The 17,292-nt window shown below is 36.7% G+C and overlaps 1 protein-coding gene across 1 annotated transcript in view; it reads right to left on the bottom strand.

The window, feature by feature from the left end:
• Positions 1-9,869, bottom strand: part of LOC128213921 (uncharacterized) — a 32,682-nt gene extending 22,813 nt beyond the window's left edge. The window contains exons 1-2 of the mRNA XM_052920037.1: positions 9,589-9,869; positions 2,257-2,366 (exon numbers count right to left, since the gene is read on the bottom strand). The gene's annotated coding sequence lies outside the window, so the exon portion shown is untranslated. The remainder of the gene's footprint in view (positions 1-2,256; positions 2,367-9,588) is intronic.
• Positions 9,870-17,292: the final 7,423 nt, after the last annotated feature.

Raw genomic sequence — 17,292 nt, 5'->3', positions numbered from 1 at the left:
TAATGAAGTTTTTTTATATTTAGCATGAAAAACAGAAACACTATACCAACCTTTACATCCTTTTTGAACTATGTAAAACTTAGAGAAAAAAATAGAGCGCGAAACAGCTCTAGTCAACAACAAAATAAACTTCCATGAAAACAAATGGCATCTGTTGAATAACTACATAAATGCATAAATACCTCCTATCTATTCTATCTATCTATTCTATCTATTCTATCTATTCTGTCTATTCCATCTATTATATTCTATTCTTTCTATCCTTTCTACCTGTCCTACCCTCCTTCATTATTATCTTCTTACTTTTTATTTCAACACTTAAATATTGAAAGATTAAAAGACTGCTTCCTGCATTGGCAGTGACCTATATTGACTTTTTGTACAATATGTGTTTGCATGTGATATCATTCATACACCAATACTTAAAAAGCAAATATTATGTAATACAAATAACAAATACGCTATATAAATGTTTCATTGATGTGTATATATATATATATATATATATGTTTGCAACGTGTTGTGTTGTATTATATTTGTCATATATATATATGTGTTTGCAACGTGTTGTGTTGTATTATATTTGTCAATATTGAATAATAAAAATAAAAAATAAAATGAATGAGGGGGTAAACCAGAACTCATAAATAGCCGTAAAGGATTAAGGTCTATAAAAATTCGAGAATTGTATAATATTGATCTCCAAAAGTGACCTTGACTTTGAGATAAAAGTCTGATTATACAGCGCGACAGACTTTCCCATGATGCTGTACAAATGTGTTGAAATTGATTGAATTCTATTTAATAGTTAACAGGTTAAAGCTAAGACATGACCAATTGTTATGAAAATCATATTCTAGAGTAATAACCTCCAATTGAGATACTGATCTTTAAGATAAGAGCGATATTTTGTGCAAGACACCCATTGTGCTCTTCAATTCTGAAGTTTGATTAAAATCCCATACATAGTAACACAGTTACTGCTGTAACACAAATTTGACAGACGTACACACTGACGGTTGGTCATTGAGATTACGAGATGCCACCATTCTTGTGCTTAATAAACTGCTTGATAAACTAAGGTTGAAAAACAGGAGATGGTGGAATGAAAAATTGGTGCAAACTAACTTGCCCCCTCTCTTCTTGCAGTACAGTCTATGCTTTTATATATCCGTAAGACTATTACAGCCTTCATCTATATAAACGTTTCTGGGTCAATGGATACGTGTATTCGGGGCCTAATGAAACCATTTCACACCATTATGTGGAACTAAGAATTATCTCATTTATATTACTGGCTATGGAATGCCAGAGACGTGTTTTCCTTGTGTTGGTAAATTATACATTTCAAATACTAAGGTCACAAAAAATGTTCACTATTTTTATGTTAAAACAACACAAGCATTTCTTTCCTCCACTCCCCCTGAAAAATAATCATTTGTTTTTAATCGCAAGTAACTCCAGTTTCAAGAACCTGTAGAGGAAGATGCATACTCTCAACGAGAAGAATTGTTAAAATAAGAAAAAAAAGTATTCCTAGACGCTTATTAGCGTAGCTAGGTTACAGATTGGGAAAAATAATTTACATAAGCCATTTACATTCATGCAGAAAATTACAAAAAGTAAAATGGATTAGAGCACCGTGTATAATGATAACATCAACTAGTTTTCCCGGCTGTACGGCAAGTCCACACACGCATGGTACCGCTAGATGACATTCCACTGTAAAATGGTTAGTTCTTTCAAGAAAATGAATTAAGGTTAATAATAGAATACACTTTAAGCAGCAGAGTTGTATATAGCATCATGTGCATGGGAATCACAGCATGGTATAGTAAAGTGTAGTTAGTAAACACTGCTACGAGGAAGTACTTAATTCATCATGTTATTTATAGTTCTAGTAGGTTTTGCTGACACTAATAGAAACAATGTATAAAAACATGGTTGCTCCTATGGTTGGATCAGTCCCTACATACAGGCAATCATCTAAATCATTGCCAGACCACTATCCTTACAATATCAGCACTTTGTAAAAATGTAAACTGAATAAAGTAGAACACGGTCGTTTTAAAATGATATAGTTTAGACTCATATATAGATCAAACAATTCGAAGCATTGCGTTTTTATAGTCATTTGGCACTACATATTTTGCATTCCTTTCTGCATTTATTTGGTTTCTATGAAGTATTAATTCCAAAATCTAATAAGGTCAAAAACTAAAAATCCATGCAAGAACTGTTTCTAGGATTACTCACTTTTTTGAGGTTGAAGTTATACTTCCCGACCTTCTCGTACCAGCCTCGCCTAGTCATCCTGCGACACAAGGAACACCGTCACCGTGAGTATATGACAATGTTATGCCCGACTGAAAAATATGTGTGAACACAGTAATGTACAACTATGCACCACTTGTTTTTCGTAAAAGCTACGACATAGTTTCTATTACAAGACGGTTTTTCATTTTACTTGAACAATTATTGACATGTATTCCCTGTTAAGAATAAATAATAATGTGTGTTCTACCTGTACTATAAGGGGCATGGACATACTAACTTTTTAAAATGCCTTCCACAGAAGTGGGTGGGGAAGCCCAAAAGTTAAAATATTTGAAAAGTTCATTTTTAACCAAGTTTTGAGGAATCGTTTTCAGGAGTAAAACAAACATCCTTTGCAAAACATTTGGGGTAATAAGGAGTCAAGCAAGTTTTACGAAAGAAGATTTTATCGGATTTTGGTCAAAAGCATTTAAAAATAGTTTTCGGAAATGTCTGTCGGCAATACACATATATATAAATTTGTGTAAAAATGAGGAGTGTGTATGGGATGATTGGCAGTAAGCGGGAAGTTGAAATTCTTAATGCTTAAGTGTAGTACTTAATGAATGCCTATTTGCAGTTTCATTGGCTCAGAGAATGTAGGTTGTATTCTAACAGTAAAAGGTTCTAGTGACATCAGAAATGTTATTGGGCATGTAATACATATAAGTAAAACAGTCGTGTCATTTACTACAATTATAAAAGTTAGCAAAGGCCGCCAACTTAAAACTCCGCTAGGCCGCCCACTAGGTTGCCAGGCCACGACCGTTACGCCGCACGGTCGCCGGGCCACCAACTGTATGCCGGTAGATCGCCTGCGGCCAGCCAATTTTACGCCATTAGGTCGCCAGGCCGCTTACTTGACGCTGCAATGCCGCCATGCCGCCAACTTGACGACGCCGCTGCATTCGTACTTACCCTGTTCTGCTATATATGTGAACCAAGTTACGGTAGCATTTCAGTTGCAAATATGCCATCTTAGAGATAATCCTCCACATGATGTAGATCATGAGTACGGGGTGTTTTTTTTATACTTTTGTCCGATTACATTGCCAAGTTTATGGTAGGTAAGTCGGGATATTATTTTACAAAAGTTATGTTTTAATCATATCATATCACATTCGCGACTTTTACGCGTCTTTCCCGACTACCACAATATAAAGCGGGAAAACAGTCAGAAACAATTGTCTGCTGGAAATAACAAATATGACATAATTCAGCTGTATATATTTAAAATATTCACTACTTTGTTAATAATGTTTACATGGTTTATCCTGCTTATAGCCGCTAAAAACTACTCAGAACTACTTAAAAATAAGGATAGCAACTACGAACTGATGTGAGATGTTTAGAACTTATATAAAAATATTATATATTTTATGAGGTTGAATGTTTAAAAGAAACTAGTTTTATCAAACCAGTTGAATATGTAATAAGTTGTTCTCGTATATTTGTCGCGGGTCATTTTCGTCCCTTAACCTCGCAACATTAAACGTACTCGAAGCGTAAACATTCAAGTCCTTTAAAATCAATTTATCGTTTAAATCCAATTTTAAATTGTGTATGTATATCAATATCAATATGCCTTTATAGGGACCCCTTTTTCTGGGAATAACATGATTTGACATCAATTTGATTCCTATCCATGACCATATTTCTGTAAATACGCAAATGCATGCAACAATGTGAGAAGTCTCCTTTCTGAATTAACACTGTTGTCATAATCATTTATTTCATTCCATTATAACAGTTCATGGTTATTTAACGTGTCACTAAGTAGTTCTTAGTGACAGTTGATTTCTTAGAGGATTTTTTTCAGCAGGACCGCACATGAACCTTGTACTTTCATGTATATAAAAAGAGAAAAAAAAACATTGTTGGAGTCATTATAAGCCAAAGTAAATAACAAACATTGCACATATAAGGCCACAAACAAAGCAAACAGTTTAAATAAAAACATCCCTTAAGATGTTGTGGATGATAAAGACAATATCAAAGTAATGAATGGCAAAAAGAGCAGAAAATACCAACCATCATGGCATATAAGTGTTGAGTAAACCATTAAAAGAAAGACAATTAGGGCCAAGCAAGATTTTTAGTTTCTCAGGCTTCTTAGTGTTGTGGGCTATGCAAGGGTATGCATAGGGTGAGCTTAGCTATAGGGTCGGGGGGCATCATGGTCTAAGGTTAGGTGAGGGTTGTACTGAAAGAACCACTGTGATATTTGACTGCGTGAAGGGACCCGCGAATAGTTTTTTTAAGTTTTTGAAACAAGAATTATATGTTGATTAATTAAATATTAATTAAAATCATTTTCCTAATCAACTGTTACAATAACGTTACCGTTATATAATTGTCTAAAACTTAAACAAGATTCTAATCTATAACCAGTCCCAAGGTGAAATAATATCGCGAAGCAGCTATACTTAATAATTTTAAGTGTAAAAGCCTTAGACCTCGAAAGTTTAAAGAGCCGAACATAATAAAAGTTCACATAATCAATGAACATAATTTGCAAGGAATGACATGACACCTCACTGACATTTCAGTTTTTATTGATTTAACATTTTGAAGAACATTTGAAAGATAATGTTCAATGAGTTACCTATGAGTATTGTATTGACAATAGCATACATGCAATACCATACAAATTACGATAGAAAGCGGAATGAGAATGCGATTTCATCGGCTATTAAATAGTTTACTTCATTAATATCAATCGTGTCTTTGATTTGAGGATATCATATCTCATTTAAAATACAACTAACATTTTCAGCGAATGATATTTCAGACAGTTATATGCTTATTCATTAAAGGGACTAGACACCAGGTGATAGAATTTCAAGAAAAAAAAAAGAAATTTGTCAAAAACTTACATAAAATTGACATCGTTGTGTACAATGAAATGAATCTTACTTACTGATATATAACTTTGCTTACGACACATGCATCTTTCGCAGTTGTCGTTCATTTTCCAATTTGAATTTTACTGTGTTTGTCTACCGCGTAAATCCCAGTTCATTTAAAAAAAACGTCAGTATATTTATCTGTACTCATAAAATGATATGATTTAAAATGGGAAACCATTATGCGCTATTTTTAAATGGGTAAACTGATGAGACAGCAACATGACTGTTGCGTTTATTCATTTAATCATCTAAAATGATATTTTGACCTCCTTCTAGCTCCCATTAAATATTTGAGGCTTGTTTTGAGAAAATACTGTATTTACCGGGGTTTTTTTACCATCTGGTGTCATGTCCCTTTAAGAATATCAACTTTCGACGGTGTTTAAAGCTTCACCTACTGCCACTCATTCGATACACACTCCCCGCTTCAGATATGCGTTGACAATGTGTCAAGAGATGCGGTGTACTGTGTTAACTGCTGTTTGTTTGGTGACACGGACGGGAGTGAGAAAACATGAACAGCCGGAATGTCCGATTGGAAGAACATTTCAATGCTCATAAAACGGCATGCCAATGAAACGCACCATCTCGACGCGTCTGCTCGTGCCGAGTGTTGTAAGCATATTCAGTCCGGAAAAGTGAGTGGATCAACAAAAAGCATTCTGAAACCGCGAAGACATCAGTGAACAAAAATCAGCATATCTTGTCTTGGATCATTGAAATAAGCGTAATTTATGCAAATCAGAACATACCATTGCGTGGTCATCTAAAAGAAAATAGCAACTTTTTCGCAATTCGTCGGGCTTTTCGAAATGATATTGTTTTGTCTAAACATTTGGTAAGCGCACAGTATAACGCTAAATACACTTCTCATGAAAACTAGAACCATCTGATTGATATTTGTACCAGCCAAATAAGAGAAAAACTGACTGTAGATTGTCGTATGAGTCCATTTTTCGCCATAATGGTTGATGAAGCAACCGACAAGTCTACCAAAAGGGCAACTGTCTATGTGTGTACGTTTCGTCGATGAGAGTTGCAACGTGAGAGACATTTTGGGGTTCATTGAGTGCACTTCTATGAAAGGGATTGCACTACGCGCAAATATAACGGTTTTTTTGCAGAAAGCCAACCATGATATATTGAAGATCAGAGCTGAGTGTTACGACGGTGCAGCCACCATGCCTGGAAAATATCGTGGGCTCCAGGCCCTCGTGCGTGAATGTTCGCCGCATGCAAATTATGTGCATTGCAAGTCGCACTCCTTAAATCTAGCATTTGTCCATAATTCGAACATTTCCTTTGTCCAAACAATGATGGCAACAGTTCAGGACATTGGATTTTTGTTATTATTATTTAGCAAAACATCTAGCAGCTTTCCAGGACGAGCTTTCTTGTGACGTCACAGGAAAAGAGGAAATGAACCGGCGCATTAAGCTTCGCACGATGTGTTAGACACGGTGGTCAAGTCGTGTTAACGCACTCAAAACATTCCCGTAGTGGGCCACGCATTTAAAACGCTTAATGAAGACGGAGTCGAGAAGGCCGGCCAGTATTTGGCCGCTGAACTGCGCCTTGAATGCATAGTCACACTTGTAGAGGTGCAACACATATTGGTTACTACCGTGAAGCTGACAAATCTACTTCAGAAGGAAGACAATGATCTACTACACGCTGTTGAAGAAACAAACGTCATTGTCAAATTGTGCAATGACTGGAGGGTTGATCCTGATGTGTGGTATGGACTGTACATGAAAGCAACGGATATAAGATCAGGCTGCGACATTCAACCATCAATTCCAACAAAAGTTTTTTGACAACAAAACACAGCAAATCCTGAGGTGCAAATATCATCTGACTACTTCAGAATTACCTTGTACAATGTCTGCTTTGATCATTTAGTACAAGCAATGGAAGGTCGTATCCTGAGAAATGAGGACAGATACAATGCACTACGTTTGTTGCCTTCAAAACTGGACATTCTGCAGGACGACATGTTGCCATCAATGTATGCAGCTTATGTCCAAGCTCTCCAAGAAACATTTCACACATTTAAAACAGAAATTGCACGGTGGAAGTCCAGATGGAGCATCGCCGCCGCAAGTCCATCTGGACTACAAGATACCCTCAAGCAGACCAACAAGGACTTGCATCCGTGCATATTTACAATATCCGAGGTTCTTCTTACCATGCCGTCTACATCAGCCTCTTGTGAAAGGTCGTTTAGGGGAATAAAACTAATAAAACAAATCCTGCGAATGACAATGAAAAGCGACGGGTTGTCATCCTTGGCCCTAATCCACAGACACAAGAGCATGCTCTTAAATGTTGACCGCGTCATCAAAGTGTTTGGGTCGCAAAATTTCCGGAATCTAGAGGGTTTTTTAATGATCTCGGAAATTCAAGTGTGTTGTAGAAAGCGACATAATTTTTGACATTGTTTGTGCAAATACACATATGTTTAGCTTTGGTTTTGACATAAACATGCATTAATATTGAGTGGAATTTAATTGATAAAAATATAAATGTTTTATTTCTATGACTTGTCTTCTTTAGCTAGGATACATACAAATTTAATTCTCATTAATGTTTTTACAACAAAGAAATACACGCCAAAAAGCACCTACGACCACCTAGCTAAAAAAATAATGGGGGGGGGGCATGGCCCCGGACCCCCCTAGAAAGTGGCCTACACATAAACTTTCGTCAAGCTACGCCCTTGTACAATAAGGTTGTATTCCAAGTCAGAGAGATGACCTGAAGAAATTTTTATGATTAAGAAGGGCTCTTTAGCTACATATACTCCACCTATTCTTAATGATTAAGATTTTACTTAATGCCATCGAACTATTACTTAGGTTTAAGCTGGGTCGGGGTTTATACTTTAAAGATGCATTATTACTCAAAAATAAGATTTAACTCATTTAATACAATTGTTTTAATATACCAAAAAGGATGAGCAAATGTCGAAAACAATAGATCTTATGGAGGATACCGAGTTTGATTTGAAACAAAGGTGCAGGAAACACGGTATTGCTCCCTTATGAGACCATAGTGATCGCAGTTAATCTGTTTGCATTTACCAATCTTTAATATTTTTGCGTTTTCAGCTATTAGATACACGGTTATAATAATGTTAATAGTAATTAATATTTTCCATAAGTGCCTTATTTAGTAAGTATTTGAGGTAGTTTCACTCAAAACGTATGTTTGTTTTAAATGTGTATGCATTGACTTTGAATAAGAGTGTCACTTTAAAACTACTTCTGTTTTATATCTTTGGCGATCATCTGCGCCTACATATAAACTAGATTTCTGATAACTACATTTAACTTAGCTAGAGCACTTCAGCAAACACGTTATATATAACCTTTTGGGACGTGTTCGCTGAAGAGAACGACGTTTCCAAACCCAACCAGAATTTGTGACATTTTTATTTCCCGCTGTTATGTCACTTGTATGCATTGTACAGACAAAATAACTATTTTATCAGTTAAATGAAGTAAATTGTAGTTCACAAACACATTTTAAAACCTAAACACGCTTAATAGATATGTGTTTCCCTTTAAAATAAATCCGATTATAAACAATCCTTAATTAGGTCATAGTTGTGTTCAAATTTAATCACGTGATAACAAGATTTTCGGAAAATACCCACGTGACCTACATTTGACCTAACAAATTTAAAGTTTATTTTGCTGTTATTTTTCTATTTTGAATGCTTAGAAATCTAACAGATAACAAATTTTGAATACATTAATTGTTTTTATTTATGAAAACTTATTTTCAACCTAAGTGCAATTGGTTTTAACTACATAAACAATGTGAAGCCGATGCTAAAATTGGAATCAATCGTCGTCATCACGGTGATGTGATTGCCGAGCCATTTAATTGGGTCATCGTAGTCAGCTGATTTGGGTTGACTTTGGTTTGGGGGTTACGCAATAACTTTAATGTGTAGTAAACATCAAAAAATAAATCTCTACATTAAAGTTATGGAAGCCAGAACTGCATTAACCTTTATACTATATTTTGATGCGTGGTGACCCCATATATTTTAAGTATTATTTGAAAGGTGTTTGATTGCTGATATGTAAAACAGACTGATCAAAAGTACGTAATACAGAAAATTATAAAGTTTTCATATTTGATTTTTGTTCAAATGACAATGAATTGCAACTGACCAACTATGCAATCTTTTAGGCCAAAATACTTTTTTTTTATTTTTCTGCACTCAAAATTCCCTTTTGAACAATACCAAAATCACCAGGCATTCAATAGAAAAGTATTTTCGGGTCGCATATCTGAAATTGGAACAACGCAATATTTTTGTACATTTATATAAATAAAATAAAAATATTACCTGCCCAAAAGAATGTGTCTTCTATTTACTTTATTAACCATCATCCCTTTATAAGAAGAATATTTAACTTCACTCCTTGTTTGTCTTTGAATAAATGACAATAACCTTAAATGACATCACATTAAATATCATTATTTTGAGAAACATATGCTTTTACGTGTTTCAATGCTAGTAAGATCAATGTGAATATTAAGAATGATAAAACAACACAAATGCATAAACGGCTCCCAGGTGTTTATAAAAATAAATTCTCTCTAGAGCCTTTGACAAAACGAGTCGAAGGCAAGGTGCGGCTTGAAGTGAAGGTCGAATAACAAAGTTTGATCACGTAGTGACATAGGAAATCTGGAATCCCAAACATTAAGTCATTGTGAAACAAGCATTTCAAGTATGTAACGAGACACATGAGCTCACCGTTGAGGCCCGCCTTTTACCTGTGTGCTTATATATTTTGTTTCTGTTTTCAAGTTTGGCTACTTTCCACCTTTATAGGTTTTGAAGCTAAATGGTTTGTGATTTCAAAAACTGGCAGAACATGTTGGATCTACTTGATTTACTTTTTTGTTTACATTTTCACCGCATTTATTGAACTCCTGCATCGGAAATGCATAGGTTAAAGCTGCACGCTCATAGAATGGCCGTTCTGACATGTTTTTGCCTTTGAATGAGCTATTTTTTGCGTAGATTTCTGGATACCAGTGATGTATAAAGGCTGCCTAATGATAAGATCGCATTTTTTCATATTTATGGTAAAAAATTGATGTTATAAGGCCAAAAGCGTTACTAACATTTTCCAAAACGTTTTCAAGAATTTTCGGCCGCTTTTTCGAACAAATGAGATATGTTCTATTGTGAGTTATCTAATGTGACCGTATAAGAAGACTATTGCATATACATGTAGTGTAAATGTATATAGCAATGATCAGAGCACATCCGAATTCGTGGTTATTCGGTGACCTTGAACGTTCCATGGGCTCGGGGTTCATCCTAGTCCATATGCGACGTTGAGGTGATATTGGCGTTATCTGTTGCGACTGACGTACCTCCAGTGGGTCGCTGCTTGATTTGACCATTCGCGACGAGGCGGAAGTTATGTGATGTAAACTTATTTTTAGTATGTATATTCAAATGTCTTGTCTTAACCTTTTTGACATTTATAACCCCCCAAAAAGCTCTTATTGCCGAAAGTTGCCTTAAATATCATCTAAATTTAGCGCGCAAAACGTCATTACAAAATTTGCATTAAACGTGACTTTCTGAATACCTAATAATTTGTATTTTTTAATTAGGAGGTTTAGGTGTTAAACAGTTTTCCCGGTCATGCATCTGAAAACATCTTTTGTATCAATTTTGTATAATTGTAAACAATTATATCGACATTGCAGAAAAATACAGTTATAGTATAAAAAATTATGTTTGTTTTAGTGGGGTGCGAGTCAACGCCGGTAAAGTCAAGAAAAAATAAACCAAGTGATTCAAAAAATTACCCACTAGGCCACCACGATTTTCTAAAAATCAGTAGATTTCTCAACCATGAATTGATAACATAATGTGATGATATTAGTCAACCAAATACGCAACAACAAAGCTTATGTGAAAAGTGTGGTCTTCAAAAACGAGATTTGAGCAAATATCAACATTTGCTAAAGGGTTCCAGCTTTTTGTATCTTAGTTTTAACACTCCTAATGATTTGCCACACTTAATTTCGTCTTACAAAACATGAGCAAATACCCATCTGCGATTTTTCACTTAACAACTTCGAAAATACTTGCTTACCATTTCATTTAGTAACAGTAGCTTTATTGCTTCAAGTGAAATTCTGAGTAGCCAGCATACTCTTTTTAATAAATACTTTATGACATTTAATTATTTACGAAATCAAGAAAAGTGAAGGTAAACATTGAACAATCAAAACGTACAATAGCTGCAACACATCAACATATCTGCGTTTAAAAAAAAAAAACATTACAAAAATATAAAACTAATATTTTTTTTGCTTTCGTCTCTCAAAATCTATAAACGAGAAAAAGCAATAAGATTATGAATTGTTTTATAAAATAAGAATGAGGATATTTTAAAGTTTCATAGCATGGTAAACTTTATGAACTGTGAAAGTCAAACAATTCAGAGCAAGATGGCATTTGCATTCTCAGATTTATCTCGACCATTATCAGATTCCGGCATGCGACAATCTGATTTACGAAAACAGAGCAGTGTTTTTCTGCTAACCTCCTGAAAGGGCCTGTGGGCTAGATTTTGTCTTATCGATTGTACTACGTGCAAGTTATACACCGGGGGGTTACCGTGTACATAATCTTAGACTGATTAACAAGTAATCGATCAGATGGTTTCCTACATATGATCTGCGTTTATAAATAGTTTTCGGATTTCCGTAAACCGTCTATTATTATACAAGCATGTGGGTTGCATTCAGGGTGCGGGAATCCCAGTCAAAACGATATACAAAGTAGTTTGTATGAACAGGTTTCATTTGATCACATGTATTGTTTCAGATTTGATTTTCATGCTGACTTTAAACATAATATATCTACCGCAGTTGTTATAAGAGTAATTAAAAACTAAAGTTTAACTTAAATCTATATATTTTGGTTCGGAATAATATAAGCTATTGCCCAGCAATATCATTTTGTTATCGGAATTATATTATTTGAATGAATTTCTGCTTTCACTTTTAATCCTACTTTCACTTTTATAAAATTAGTAATTAATTGCGCATAAAAAAGCGATATATATTATATGAGATTTATAATGTTTAAAGGACTCGCTCATGATTGGAAAAATGGACTTCTGACGAAAACAAAGTAAATAAATACGAAATTAAGAGTGACAAATCATTTGGAGTATTAAAACTAAGATCATGACGGATAGGACTTTTCATTCAATGATATTCAGGCAAATATTGTCTCTGAAGCCATATTCATTATATAAACAATATATAAAATCACAAAGTGGCTGACAATGTGCGAGTTCACTAAACTTACGTTCAATGAATGCACTAAATATGGATAAAAGTCGCAACAGCGGTGATGAAAACAAATTATTTTAAAGCTACACTCTCACAGATATACCAATTTTACTTTCTTTTTTTTGGTCTTGGAAAGAGCAACTTTTTGCTTAAACATCTGCAAACCAATGATATAAGATTGCTGAAAAAAAACAGAACTCAGATGTTTATATATATATAAAAAAAATAATGTTTTATGGCTTAAAGCGTTAATAACGGTTTAAGAAAAATGCATAAAACATCAATTTTTGAACTTTAATATAAAAATCTGTGATTTGATTTTTTGTCAGCAGTCTTATATCACTGGTTTCCATGGATTTTCGCAAAAATATTGTTCGTTCCAAGACAAAAAATAGAAAAGTTGTCAAAACGGTCAATCTGTGAGAGTGCAGCTTTTACACCAACATATCGAAGGAAGATTAAAACGTTTACAATCTTAAAGCATGTTTATGTTGAATAAAGTATACTATATGCTCGTAATTTACGGGTGGAGTAAAGTTTATCAGAATTGCTCTTTTAACAAATGCAAATGAATGTCAGTTCATGATGTTTTTATCCTTCAGAATGTCAACATAATCTCAACGGAATGGGGTAACTGTAAAAGGAGTCCAATTCTATTACAATATCTCATATTTATCATTTTCAGGTTTTCAGGTTTGTAAACACTTATGTTTATAACAATAACAATAACAATTTAAACTTGAAAATGAAATTAAGGTATCTTCCACACACAACAAAACGTCATGAATTATCATTAGATATTAGCCCGATTGAATTGCAAGGACAGTCCGTGGCGAATTGAAAGACCGGTAATGACATACCCATGAAATCATCCATCTCTATTTGTATCACAGGTGATGACGGCACTCGGATTCTTGGACGGGGATTATTGGCTAGGGTAATTTGCCCCAAATGTTACATTGACACTTAAGCAGGATATCCCCCCTCGTCTTCACTATTATATATCATTCAATGACCCTCGATGTCGTTAGGGTGTTGGAAATCAGCATCTGCTACACCGAACCCAGGGAATGAACTTCGTGATTGTCCTGACTGTAACTGGACTGTCGGCCTCTCCTGGACTGACTGTTTCCGAGCCAAATACTCACTTATTGGGACTGCCCCAAATTTCGGCACATTCCAAACCGACTGTATTGGTGGCCTGAACGACACCTTTTGTGATGGTCGTCCCTTGGGGCTTGATGGGGATACATCAACGTGTGGGTTACACGACCCTCGTTGAAATAGAATCTCCGGTCATGTCCTTCATCGTAACTATTTGGTGCTCGAAATTATCACCACTTGCCACAGTTAGTGGAAGTATATCGTATTCAAGCATGACCATGTCCTTGTCTGTTACAAACAAGGGATTCACTGACGCCCTCAAAAAATCGTTTTAATCCCCTGTTGGTCTATACTTCCTAACCTCGCTTATGTGCCCTCTGTACCTCCCGCTATGACTCCATAACGGGTCCTGGTCCTGGCACCGAAAGAAGCACCGCGTGGAAAAAGCACGCTCTTAATTGGGAGTTGGATTTTCAGGATGTAGGCCACAAAATGTGATGATGTGCGTGTAGTGTACATTTTTCCGCTTAGCATCCGCTATGTTTTATAAAAATTGATATGAAAATTACAAACTTACAGCGATACTCCTTTCCGAATCGAGTGGTCTTTTGCTTCACGTTATAACCACATATGACGTCACAAACCACGTGGTATGTCCACACTGTTATAGTTAGAAATCATTTACTTAGAGTTTTTAATTTTAAAAGATAGTGTACTGTTGTTTGTAAATTATTTGACACTCGACGAAATTATTTCAAACTTACGGTCTAAAGCTACATTATAGCTTGCCTGAGCAGCTAGGTGTGCCTAGGACATTTATAGTTTTTATATAGTAAACTTTTATACAGTATTATTTCCATTTAAATTTACTTTAATTAACTTATTTTTGAATAGATGGTATTGAAAATGCAGACATCTCAGTTGTTTTTCACACCCAACCTCCCTGCCTTTGCCCTGTGTCGAACCTGAGGATTCATGTAACCGCCCGTGAGTCTACCGCCACTCGTTAAATAAGACGGTTTGGTTACACTACAATGCGGTCTAAAACCTCTACTTCTCTGGCCATATGCTCTTAAAAACGGCGGCCAAAGACGATGTTATCTATTTATAAGAAGAAATGTGACCCACTTGAGTCCTTGCAGCACAAGTTCTTTTACACGCGGGAATGTCCCGCTTGTATTGTAAAATCTAAATGGCATACGGTCCCTCTCAAAGAGTCCGTATTAACTGCAAAATGCTGTTTTCGGGATGTCCTTCTTTTTTACCGTTATCTGAAAAAAGCCACTTGTTAAGTAAAAACTACTAAATATGGTTAAATCAGCCACTGCGTCGAGACAGTCTTGTATTCTAGGCAAAAGGCAGACGCCTGGTTTCAGCATCTCATTGACCTTTCTGTTATCTACACAGTGCAGTATGGCACTCGACCATTTCTTGACTAGGACATTTGGTGAGGCCCAAGGAAAGGTGTTCTTCCGTATTTATCCCTTTTGAAGTAGGGAAGTCCTCTACCGCAATTTTCTCTTCATCCGCTTGTGCAATTGGAACTCGTCTTGACCGCTGTTTGGGGCGGGGGGGGGGGGCAGGGTTCTCAGCTGTGTTGATTGGGTGCTCTGCTAGATCAGTGAGTCCAAAGTCCCAATCATGTTTTGAAAACGCACCCTCATACTTGTTTGCGCTGGCTCCTACCTGTCGCCGACCGATCATACAGATACTGCAAGTGCACAAAAACCTTGGTTACTTCATCCCGCATATCCTCACATGCGCATCGGTTGCGCTGCTAATTTGTACTCTTTGGACCCACTCTGCATTACTTTTCTTTCTGCATTTTTAAGGAGTCATTACGCTTACTACACGCCCCATCCGCATAAGTTTGTCGCAGTAAGACAGGGTTGAGAATTATCACCATGCATGTCGTTAAGCGGTTGAAGTTAACGAGGGTATATGCCATCAATTGTGGGTACCTCGTTTTGAACGAATCTGTGGCTTCAATCGTTGAGGTCATCCTCCTCCGCCCTCTCAACCAAAACGAAGCCTTCCCACCACCACTTTTCTCACCTTTTGTAGATTAGCCTTCCACAAGCACGGTTTCTCAAACCCATTAAGCTAAATATGGTTATTGCTTAGAAGTCGTTCAGCCGGTCCCACGTCACCGCCAACCAAAATGATATAACCAAGAAGCGCCTCGTTCATAACTAGTGGTAGAAGAGTAGACCCCCTCAACACCGGTCGTTCTTGGTGATTTATCTGGCTATTCAACCGATGCGATACGATTGTTCTGGAACATGGCTCTAATAAATCGTACTCACATTCATGGACCCCCCTCTGGCGCAAGACGGTCCCTTTCTGTTAAAAGCCCGGCTTTCTTGTTCCTTAGACCCCTCTTTCCTGCTTCACCGCACATTTGTTCAGACGCTCCCTCCGGTAATGGCCTCGCTCATGAAAGATGAACCACTCAGCATTGGTGCTTCTCCTTTGTTGCCGCTTTGCCTTGAAGCCTGTTCTAATTTTTTAGTTCGCTGCAACATTCGTTCTAGAAGCTGCTGTTGGTCATCGGGTGATGCGGATTTTCTCTCTTCATTCCGCCTAGCTGCCCGGGCTTGGATCGAGATGATTTAACGTTTGATGCTCGTCGTAACTGTTCTTCGCTATCATCTTTTTGTTCTTCAGCGTCAACATCAAACGTACGTCTGGTTGCATTTCGGCCTCTATCCCCCTTCACCCAAGCCTTCATGTGCATCCAGCTCACTCATATGGAACAAATTGCACGGCTCCTTATTAAACTCTACGGCAACCTCAATTCCTGATCTTGCAAACCGTCAAAACCCATCTAGTGAGATTCTCGTCTCATGTACGCCTGTCCGTATGCCGGTGGGCTTTGTCGTACAGATGTATCGCCATATTTTTTGTACCGTCTGCTAAATTAAACAGCAAACAATTTTCAATTTTCTGTTTCAATTACGCGGTATCTGCCTCTTAGTTTTCCGACTAGGGCTTCGTTATCACTCAGAACGTCCGCTGATATCTGTGAAAATACAAACTCACTTGCATGCTCCTCAATCGTTGAAAACAAATTGTCTAGTTCAAAGTACCAGCTATGTCAGTCAGCAACGTCTCATTCTTTTCCAACTAGACGTTTCAATTTTCTTTTCCCTTAAATGGTGGCAATTTTAAGTTGGGCTAGTTTTGTTGCCTGTCTCTAGCCGCGTGTCTCCTTACCTGTCTTTAAAACCCTATTAGCCGAACGGGCCCCTTAACGCCATAGTCGTCGTCCATGTGGAGGGCTCTCATATGCTCTAGGTCACCTCGCCAGTTTTTATAATGATTATTTACATCAGATCCTAATCTGTATTTATACGCGGCTACTTTCGGCGCCGGTTCCACCATTGGTCGGTACCTCTCGCTGGTGTATTGCGCTTCCGCTGGCTCAGGTGTACGCTGGGCATCTTTAAATACCCGCATCTTGTTGACCACCTCTTTCAAAACATCAGCCATGTGTGACATCATTGCTGACAATTGCGCCTTGGCTGATACGCTATTGTCAGGATACGTATGTTGCTCATCAGAATTTGCGTTGCGGTATGGGCTGCAGTCGCCACCCTCCTCTCGTTCTTCG

Source organism: Mya arenaria, chromosome 13, assembly GCF_026914265.1.
Source record: "Mya arenaria isolate MELC-2E11 chromosome 13, ASM2691426v1".
Lineage (NCBI taxonomy): Eukaryota > Metazoa > Mollusca > Bivalvia > Myida > Myidae > Mya > Mya arenaria.
This window is presented reverse-complemented; position numbering and strand designations above follow the sequence as displayed.